Genomic DNA, 11,453 nt, shown 5'->3' with positions numbered 1-11,453 from the left:
GCACTGTCTGCTACCGGTAATCCCTGCCTGCTTCCTGTGCTAGAGGGAGGAACCTGGACAATATATGACGTGCACCTTAGCCCACTCAGAACTCTTATTAAATGAAGATGTGGCTGTACTTTCTGGTCTTAAAAGAATACTTTCCATATTTTTAATCCCTGGCGGGGACAGAATGCTAAAATAGTTTTAAAATATGACATTTAAGTTGTGTTGTTCTTGGAAACCTTCTGGAAAATTCCATGGCATGCAAACGAAAATGCCCATGGCACAGCAATCCAGAGTTTTTCCTTGAAATAACTTACAAGAAAGTTAACTTTGTATTAGTTTCGTCCACTATTTGCTATTTTGAAGTTCATTATATGTTTTGGGGACTACTTTGTCTGTTCTCTAAGAAAATATCTATAATTTAAACAGTTCCTTAAAGCTAAAAGCAGGCCTTCGGGTTGCCTTGGAGCCCACTTAATACCATAGATCATCCTCACTGGAGTTGGCTTCAGGGTACAACAAAACACAACAAAGTGAAAATGCAACGCACACCTGATCGTCATCCCCAATGACTCATCTTGACAACTATCCCCACAGCATCCATGCAGGACTACTAAGGCTAGAAGAGGTAGTTGCTAGAAATTGGCTTAACTAACCTAACCATGTTACCAACACATGTTGCTACATGTGGGGAGTCTATGATCAACATAGCGTTTTCCTCATTATAGTGTTGCCTTTAAATTCACAAATACAGCAGTGAATACATTAATGACCATCAGAACCAATGAATGAATATTTTGATAGAGTATGACATGCTTTTTGTACTTTTTCAGTCTAATGCAATTGAGTTCTATGACACAGGAACATGTGACTGTTACACCTCACCAATGAGGTCTAATTTAAGAAATTGGGTTATTGATAGAGGGGGGTGAAAACCCTACTGAAGCAAAAACCAGAATCCTTGACAGGGTGAACCACAAAATGTCACTAAATTAACCTTTGCATAAACGTCTATTACCTTGGCACAAAATCAGTCAGGCTTAACGTAGATGCACTATGTTAATTAAGTATGTAGGCAGAACTCAAATAGTAATAAAGTGAAAACATAACAATAGAAAAAGTCTACACCAACTATAAAAAATAGAAAAACATTATATAAATAACATGTCAGAAAAACGAATTCAATTCAATCAGTAGACATGGGATTAAGATTTTAAAAAAATATTCGTGAAAAAAAGTGCCTAAAAGGTCAAAGAGCCAGCCACAGTTTCTGGTCACTCTGGTCTGCCGAGAGGGCCAAATCCAACACCTAACAAGACCAAACCCCGTATGGGGTAACTGTTGTTCCTGTCTAATGGGGAACTGGCCTGGCAGTTCAGTTTGGACTGTTCCTATTGATATGGGTCTGAGTCTGATTTCTGGAATGCCATATTAGGCAAAAGACACAATAGAAAGAATGTGTTAAAAGTAATTACCAGTGACTTAGATTAATACTAGCTTTCCACTGATCACCTTTTCGTTTTCCAATTTTATATCCAACAAAGATTGTGCCAACCCTGTCTTTGAAAGAATGGGTGAGGCCTATCTTGAAAAAGTAATTGACACTGATGACTCGGTCGTATCGCAGATATGGCAAAACATACACATCTTCCCATGTGTCTTTGGAGAAACTCACTCTGGTGGGCACAGAGGTCCTGAAGCTTGACCTGAGCATTAGCAACTATTTGTTTGGACGATGGCGGCGGATCGTGGTCACAGTTTCTGTCTGACCACTTTCAGCTCATCTGACAAACTTGTCCAGATTGAATATGCATCAGCACCTGTAGCTGCAGGACCCCCATCCGTGGGAACTAAAGCTGCATATGGTGTGGTGTTGGCAACAGAGAACAGACAGAAATCTATCCTCTACGGTGAACAGAGTGTACATAAAGTAGAACTAACAACTTAACAGATAGGCATGGTGTACAGTGGTATCGGTCCTAATTACAGGGTACTGGTAGGAGGGCTCGGAAGTTGGGTCAGCAATATTCCTTGGTTTACAAGGAACCAATTCTAACAACCCAGCTAGTACAGAGAGTTGCTTCGGTAACAAGAGTACACAGAGTTGGTGTTCGTCCAGTTGGTGTATCATTGTTAATTGCTGGCTGGGATGTGAAAAGGCCATATTTATTCCACTCTGATTCTTCGGGTGCCTATTTTGCATGGAAAGCAACAGCTATGAGGAAAAGTTACGTGAATGAAGAAACCGTTCCCTGACAAAAGGTATAATGAAGAGATAGAACTTGAAGATGCCATTCACACAGCCATTCCAAAATCAAAGGAACGCTTTGAAGGACAGATGAAGGAAGACAACACTGAAGACGGCATCTGCAACGAAGCAGGAGTTAAAATGCTCACTCCAGCTGAAGCAAAGGATTATCTGTTAGCTATAGCATAATAATTGTACCTTAGCAAAACTGGGAATTTCTAGAATATTTATTTTATTTTTTATTTCTACAACGAGATCATTGCAATGTATAAAACGCTTAATTTGTAGCTTTTTTTGAATACTTATTTCTACAAGGTTTGTCTGACTGATGGTATGGTATGCATGCAAATCACAATAAACAATATCAAATTATATTTGTCTGTCTGTCTGTCTGTATGTATGTATGTATGTATGTATGTATGTATGTATGTATGTATGTATGTATGTATGTATATATGTGTACGTATGTATAAACCATTTTTATAGCATGAAGCTAGCCATAAGGCAACAGAACTGCCTACTCTCCCCCGTGCTCATAACATCCTTGACAGATAATTGAGCATTAGCCAGCATAATGTTCCGACGTTTTTTTCGTCAAAGTTGACCAGCTTCTCACTCTGCCTACATCCCCTAGGCATCCTAATCACTATAACTAACACTATATACACACCCCACCAACACAGAACAAAAAACAAGTACTATGCCCACACCCTAATTGATATTTCCCAACAGAAAAAAAACGAACACAAATAAAACAATAAAAAGCAGACAATACCAAGCACAAGCAACAAATTAAGAACCATAGACTTTAAACAACCACTCTCAAAACTGCTCCTGGTTCATTTTTAGCACAGCTACACACTTAAGGACCTCCACTTGTTTAATATCAAACTGTACCAACAGAAGAACAAGACAACCATATTCTTTGAGTGACTTGCTTCCCATGTAATGACATTGTGTGTCGCACTGTGTGACTGTTGCCCTGCACTGGTAAGCAATAAACATCCATCAAATTGCGTGGAAACTATATTAGATCTCTATGCAAATAGTCTTCCCAGAACATTCTCTGCAAGGAGAGATCTGAAGGATAGCGAATATCCATTAGGGAATTCTGACCACTCCATCGCCATCATCTTAGAGTGGAGAGGGATAGCTGTACAGATGAAGGTAGCTTTATGTCCCCGCTGCATCCTTGGAAGTGAACCACCACAAAAGGGTAGGGACCCATTGAATGGGAACAACCAGATTGTATATATATATATATATTCACTGAAAAAACCATAGGTTTCAGGCACATTTAATTTTCAGAAAAACACACATTCGCTGGATGATGTCATCAGTGATGTCATTTGAGATGTCATCAGTGATGTCATCAGCGATGTCACTGACCATGTCATGAGTGATGTAATATGTGACATCATCAGCAGTGCATTGCGGGCGCGCAAGTTATAGTTAGCTGAACTAACTATAACGTGGGAATTTCAATGGTTTTGTACGAGTGAAAAGTCCAGCTAACTATAACGCCCCTGAAACCTATGTTTTTTCTGTGAATTTCTAAGGTTTTTTAAATGCTAATTCCTAACTATAGCGTGCCTGAAACCTATGGTTTTTTCAGTGATTTTCAAAGGTTTTTTAAATGCTAATTTCTAACTATGCCCACAGAGATAGGACATGTGAAGAAAGAAGAAAAAATGTAAAGAAAGAAAAAAAAGAAATGCAGAAAGAAGCAACAGAAGTCCTCAAAGATGAAGAAAACAAAAGAGCAGAAAGAAGCCTTGTTGCAAAATCATCCTGTACCCTCAACTTTTTCAGACAGATACTGGTGGTAACTGAGTCCGACTAACCAGTCCTAGAGCCAGTGCTATGTTAAAAGACACTCAGAATACAGTGAAAACACCTACATACACTAGGGAACACTATGCGTTGGGGTCCCCCTGTGATTAGCATGACCTCCTCTGTAAGCCCCTAGTATATATTAGGGCAGGGGGATTAAAACAACCTCTTAAAACACGCCACAGGGCATGTTTGCACACGTCACCTCAGGCCCTGTCCCCTCCCTTCCCCACTGTGTAAACACGCCTTGTGGCCGTTTTAAGTTGGGAGATTAAGGCGCCGATCACGATCCTGTAAAAAACGGGTACGAACCGTCGGACGGAGCATATTCTCCGTCCGACGCGTACCCGGTCGTCAAAATATACAAACATGGAATTACGATTCGCACGGGAACACCATTTCCGTACGAATCGTAAAAAACCCCAACCGAACAAAATAAACCTACAAATGCGATCCGGGAAAGCGCCGACCTGACGTCGGGACGCTCGCAGCCTGCCATTTACGAACCAGGAATTACGATTCGCACCGACGTCATCCCGCACGGTGAATATTTTCCGGCAGCCAAAAACTGCCGGGAAATCAGGACGACGCGAACAAGGACTACCAGTACGTGACGGACAGACAGGACGACGCGAACAAGGAGGACCAGTACGCGACAGGACGACGCGAACAAGGAGGACCAGTACGCGACGGACAGACATGGACCCGAACCTACGAGTCATCCCGGCCCTCATAGCAGTCGACCTCCTCCACAGGTTCGGACGCAGACGCCGCAGAAGGTCAGAACAACTAAGGGAGGGGGGAAAGTGGGGTGGGGGGGTGGCAGGACCAGGGCAGGCCACAAACCCCCCACCAAAGTCACACAGCACACATGCCCTGGACATACCTGACTCCCAGGCCCTGGTCACTACGAGGGGGTGGGGGCGTGTCCAGATAAGCCAGCGACCGCCACAACGGAAGTCCGTCACGACGCGAACAGGCAACACAACAAGACAGGTACGTCCCGTACCCACGCCTGAAGAGCGTGGGTACGAGGCGAACCACGCCCACACCCACGTCACCCCAACAATGGCGGGACGGCTCGTACCCATGTGGCAAAGGCCTGGGTACGGCCCGCACAAGCATCACATAGCGTGGGGACGGATATGTACGGACCCTACCCCCACCCCGTATGCATGGAGCGTACCCCCCACCCCAACAGTGTAAGTACGACACGTACCCACACCCGCGTACGTATGGAGCGTACCCCCACCCCAACAGCGTACGTACGACCCGTACCCACACCCGCGTACGTATGGAGTGTACCCCCACCCCAACAGTGTAAGTACGACCCGTACCCACCCGCGTACGTATGGAGCGTACCCCCACCCCAACAGTGTAAGTACGACTCGTACCCCCACCCGCGTACGTATGGAGCGTACCCCCACCCCAACAGTGTAAGTACGACTCGTACCCCCACCCGCGTACGTATGGAGCGTACCCCCACCCCAACAGTGTAAGTACGACTCGTACCCCCACCCGCCGTATGTATGGAGCGTACCCACACCCCAACAGTGTAAGTACGACTCGTACCCCCACCAGCGTACGTATGGAGCGTAGCCACCACCCCAACAGTGTAAGTACGACCCGTACCCACCCGCGTACGTATGGAGCGTACCCCCACCCCAACAGTGTAAGTATGACTCGTACCCCCACCCGCGTACGTATGGAGCGTACCCCCACCCCAACAGTGTAAGTACGACTCGTACCCCCACCCGCGTACGTATGGAGTGTACACCCACCCCAACAGTGTAAGTACGACTCGTACCCCCACCCGCGTACGTATGGAGCGTAGCCCCACCCCAACAGTGTAAGTATGACCCGTACCCACACCCGCGTACATATGGAGCGTAGCCCCACCCCAACAGTGTAAGTACGACCCGTACACACACCCGCGTACGTATGGAGCGTACCCCCACCCCAACAGTGTAAGTACAACCCGTACCCACCCACGTACGTATGGAGCGTACCCCCACCCCAACAGTGTAAGTACGACTCGTACCCTCACCTCGAATGCATGGAGCGTAGCCCCACCCCAACAGTGTAAGTACGACACGTACCCCCACCTCGAATGCATGGAGCGTACCCACATCCGTGAATGTCATGAGCGTACATATTGTGAAATTGGAGAGGTGGGTGCAGAGTCCTCCCAGCAGTGCCCTGTGACAGGAGGGGTGTGTGCAGAGTCCTCCCAGCAGTGCCCTGAGACAGGAGGGGTGTGTGCAGAGTCCTCCCAGCAGTGGCCTGAGACAGGAGGGGTGTGTGCAGAGTCCTCCCAGCAGTGCCCTGTGACAGGAGGGGTGTGTGCAGAGTCCTCCCAGCAGTGCCCAGACACAGGAGGGGTGTGTGCAGAGTCCTCCCAGCAGTGCCCTGTGACAGGAGGGGTGTGTGCAGAGTCCTCCCAGCAGTGCCCAGACACAGGAGGGGTGTGTGCAGAGTCCTCCCCGCAGTGCCCTGTGACAGGAGGGGTGTGTGCAGAGTCCTCCCAGCAGTGCCCTGTGACAGGAGGGGTGTGTGCAGAGTCCTCCCAGCAGTGCCCTGAGACAGGAGGGGTGTGTGCAGAGTCCTCCCAGCAGTGGCCTGAGACAGGAGGGGTGGGGGCCTATCACTCCCAGCAGTGCCCTGAGACAGGAGGGGTGGGGGCCTATCACTCCCAGCAGTGCCCTGAGACAGGAGGGGTGGGGGCCTATCACTCCCAGCAGTGCCCTGAGACAGGAGGGGTGGGGGCCTATCACTCCCAGCAGTGCCCTGAGACAGGAGGGGTGGGGGCCCATCACTCCCAGCAGTGCCCATGGAACGCAAAGGGTGGAGTAGTCACAGATACCATGCCCACAAATGTCAGTCCGGTGCACAAAGACCCTGCAGTACATGTACCACATGTGTTCGAGGCTGGGAGTATACGCATGCATAGCGCAGAAAAGAAAACATGTACACATGAAGTCATGTCAATAGGCCACATACACAAGTACAATGACTACCAAGGATGCCACGAATGACGCAGGTGGAGACATCGCTCAGCATGCATGTGCAAAGGTGAAGGACTACGTCACACACCCAGCTAATGGACACACAGCTCTGTGCCAAAGTCAGGGGACACCCTGCAGGGAAGAAGTCAGGGTACACAGAGGAAGGAATACACCTTGGGACAATTGCAACATGCAGCAACTGCTTACATGAATGGAGAAAGGTAGCTAACACCGTGTGATGGCACACAGATCCCAGGGTCCCCCCTATGAGCAGCACACTACTACATTTCCCACACACCCAACACATGACCAACACCCACAACCATGTAGCAGCCCCACCAACAGCAAGGCCAGCTATGCAGGAGTGTTCCAAGGGCAAAAATAAATAGCTTTATTCAGCATGAGAAAAAAACGAGTATGACGTGAGTCCAATTTTAACAAAGGCCATAGGGCAGTCCAGGAGTCCCAGCTGGATGGGGGACACAGTGGGATGCGTGTCCCCTAGCTTGCCTGCACAGTTACAATCCGTTGTCTTCCACAGGGGTCAGGGCATCATGTGGGGGGGAAGAAACAGGCACCGCAGGGACAGGAGGGTGAAGGGTAGGTGTCGTGGGTGCAGGGATGGAGGACACCACCACAGGGGGTGGGGCAGGGCCAAAGGCGGAGGCCAGGATCTCGCTGCACACCTTAGCAAGGTCCTCCAGGGACTCCCCTGCACCCGAAGGAACCACAGGCCCCAAGGAGGGGGGGGGTCAGAGGGATGGGTCGCAGCGCCACTGTGGGAGGGTGTGGACAGGGGGGGAATCAAGCACCCTGACCGGGGACCTCCTTGACCGCTTGCGGGGTGGTGTCACTGTGGGGCTCAGGGACAGAGCGGCCATGAAGGAGTCTTTGGGGGAGATGTGGCCAGGAGAGCTGAGGGGAGGGGATTTGGAGGGAGTGGATTGGGTGGAATGCGGACTCCCACTCTGGCTGCGTGTCACACGTTTGCCCCCCGACCCAGTGGGTGTGCCTACTGCACCCTGTGTGTGCGTGTCAGGAGGTGTGCGGCGGACCTTCCCTGCTGGTGTGGTGCCTGTGTCTGTTGTGGTGGGTGCATGCTTACGTCTGGGTGTATGTTGGACAGGCATGGGAGTGGGAAGTGTGGAAGGAGCAGGGGTAGGAGGTGGGACGTAGCGCTGCAGGAGACCCACTGCTGCAGTCAGTGTGGAGTCTATGGACCTCAGCAAGTTGCGTTGGTCAGCCTGCGATGAATGAATGCCCTCCAAGTATGCCTCCATGTTGTTGAGGACCTGGCTGTGGCCATGGAGGACATTAAGGATCGCAGTCTGACCAATCTGCAACTGCCGCTGGATGTCCACAGACTCAGCATTGGCGGCAGCAGTGGAGACAGGGGCAGGGGGTGCGGTGCCTGGCAGGAAGGAGACATGTGGTGACCGGGCACGTTGGGAAGGGACACGAGCACGTGGGAGGCGGCTGATGGCAATGGAGGGGGCGGTGCCAGATGTAGGGCTGCTGTCAGATGGTGGTGCAGCCACCGCCCACTCGGAGTGATCATCCTCGGACCCGTCCGCTTCATAGTCTGTTGTGCCAGTCGACAGGTCCCCGGGGTCACTCTCCACCGCCTCTGTCCCACTCGAAGTGCCAGCCCCGATGTCACCACTGGCACTGGTGCTCGGTCCCTCCGCGCCGTCTGTGTCCATGTCTCCCACCGTGTCCCCCGACGATGCTGTGGGCAGGGTGAAGAGACAGAAAGTAATTATACACCTGTATACATATGTCACATGAGTACAATCTACGTAGGTTACAGTGCATAGCCTGAAACAAAGGATGAGTTACAACTACAAAACAAGGTACATACGTAGGCCCTGCAAGACACAGTTGTGTGACCCACCATGCCATGGAAAAACTATGGAGAGCATGACACAATAGCAAATGAGATGACATGGCAATCTGACTGAGGAGCAAGGCCCTGGGGACAATACAGCACTGCATCTGCACCACACAGCGTGGCAGGAAATTGGGATGAGCAGGGACCAAATCCAGGAACTAGAGGCACATGCAGCATAGGTAATACTGAGAACATGCCCACCCTGACTGGCACGCTGCACCTTGAGTGTATGTCCAGACAAACATCACACACTGGCCAGTCCGAGCAAGGAGATGACAGGTCTTGACATGTAGGCCATGGCCGCCCCACCCACCCCCTACATGAGACACATCTGTGGAGACACAGGAAGCACTTACATCTCTTAGTCTGGGTGAAATACACATGGGATGCAATAATTCAAGATTGCACACCAAATACCCAAGGTGCGCCTGTCCAAAGAATCATGTACAAATGGGCATCATCAGATGATTGCTACAAGACACACAGGCAATGGCCACCGTGAGTATGTACTTGGAAAATCATGTCAGGCTGGACAGTGGACACTTGTAATACATCTCACGTCAATAAACATGGTGCCAGGGGACAATGGCACAGAGCACAACCTATGCTGTAGACACAGAGATTGTCGGCATTCTCAGATTACACACATGATACCTAGGAAAAGATGCCCCTGGGGACAGTAGTGGCCACACAACTCCATGCTCCTGAATGGAAATGACTGCAACACACGCTAACATCCCAGCACTATGCGTAACGCACACTCATGCACATCATGTGACAGGCCACCACATGGGACATGCCTGCTGGAAGGCCTCGCACTCAAGAGATTAACTCCCATGTCTGAAATCAGCATTAGTGCCAACTGACATGGAACCCACAAGTCCAGAACTGGACAGGGCACAGGCAAGGTCACTAAACCTCTTACACACCACCCCCACACATGATGCTGCAGGCATTGTACACTTGGAGAAGGTGTCAGGCTACATAACTTTGTGATGGAGTGACTACACAGAGACCAGGGAACACATTGCAAGGTGCGGAAGGGAGGCAGGAGAGGCCTGCAACACTGTGGGTAACAGGATTGTCACAGCACCATAAACCCTGGAAGTGTATCCATCGAACAGTGCACTTACAAATGCTGGTGAAACACAACAAACACACACATGTACCTACCCCCTTCCGGCTGCTGCATGTCCTGTAGACGCCTGTCCAAGTCAGGAAAGACCACCGCCAGCACACGTTTCTGGATGTGGGAGAGACGGCGGCGCCCGCGGTTCTTGTGGCTCTCAGGTGAGTCCCCCAGCAGGAGCCGTGCGATCCTCCGCGTCCAGCACCGGATATCCTGCCAGCGTTTCCTCACCTGGGACAGGTGCCGCCTCAGACCATCTGCACTCCTCACGGCGCTGACGGCGTCCAGCCATATCTGCTCCTTGGCAGAGGCGTCTACCTGTGAGGATGAACAAGTGACACTACATCAATACACCTTGCACAAGTCACGGGGACACAGATTAGAACACATTTGCTGTTTACAACAAGGCATAGTATGCATCCAACGCATTGCAACTTTGTCATAGGGACATGATCCTGTGGGGGAAGGCCAAAAGCAGTACGTGCCATTGAAAGGACACAGGTGGAATGAGGGCAACTACACAATCAATGATCCAGGCTCACACTGTGCATCACACCCACCCCTCCTGTCTCAGGGCACTGCTGGGAGTGATAGGCCCCCACCCCTCCTGTCTCAGGGCACTGCTGGGAGTGATAGGCCCCCACCCCTCCTGTCTCAGGGCACTGCTGGGAGGACTCTGCACACTCCCCTCCTGTCTCAGGGCACTGCTGGGAGTGATAGGCCCCCACCCCTCCTGTCTTAGGGCACTGCTGGGAGTGATAGGCCCCCACCCCTCCTGTCTCAGGGCACTGCTGGGAGTGATAGGCACCCACCCCTCCTGTCTCAGGGCACTGCTGGGAGTGATAGGCCCCCACCCCTCCTGTCTCAGGGCACTGCTGGGAGTGATAGGCCCCCACCCCTCCTGTCTCAGGGCACTGCTGGGAGTGATAGGCCCCCACCCCTCCTGTCTCAGGGCACTGCTGGGAGTGATAGGCCCCCACCCCTCCTGTCTCAGGGCACTGCTGGGAGACATCAGGCATTCCCCCCCCTGGGACCCCACCTACAGTACAAAGCATGTGTGTCACACCTGGACACAATGGCAGAAGTCACAGTCACTAAAAAGGGACACAGTCTGTGCCAGTGGACACTGAACTCACCTGATAACCTGGTCGCCCATACAGCATGGGGTACCGTGGGAGGATCACATCCACCAAAGCCATGTTCTCCTCCAGGGTGAATGGCTGTGACCTCTCCACAGCCCTTGACATGGTTCCAGGGAATCAGTAGCAGCAGCTGGGTCGTGGAATACAAAGATGTGCAGGCAAGTGCTCCCTCATGGGACCTGGCTGCCTTATATCTGCCTTGCTGGCCCATCTCATGCAC

The 11,453-nt window shown here is 50.7% G+C and overlaps 1 pseudogene; it reads left to right on the top strand.

The window, feature by feature from the left end:
- Window positions 1–1,720: 1,720 nt before the first annotated feature.
- LOC146810200 (proteasome subunit alpha type-2 pseudogene) lies at window positions 1,721–2,422 on the top strand (annotated as a pseudogene).
- Window positions 2,423–11,453: the final 9,031 nt, after the last annotated feature.

The sequence above is a fragment of the Triturus cristatus genome, chromosome 7 (genome assembly GCF_964204655.1).
Source record: "Triturus cristatus chromosome 7, aTriCri1.1, whole genome shotgun sequence".
Lineage (NCBI taxonomy): Eukaryota > Metazoa > Chordata > Amphibia > Caudata > Salamandridae > Triturus > Triturus cristatus.
The sequence above is the reverse complement of the archived record's forward strand: the minus strand, read 5'-3'. Positions and strand labels throughout refer to the sequence as shown.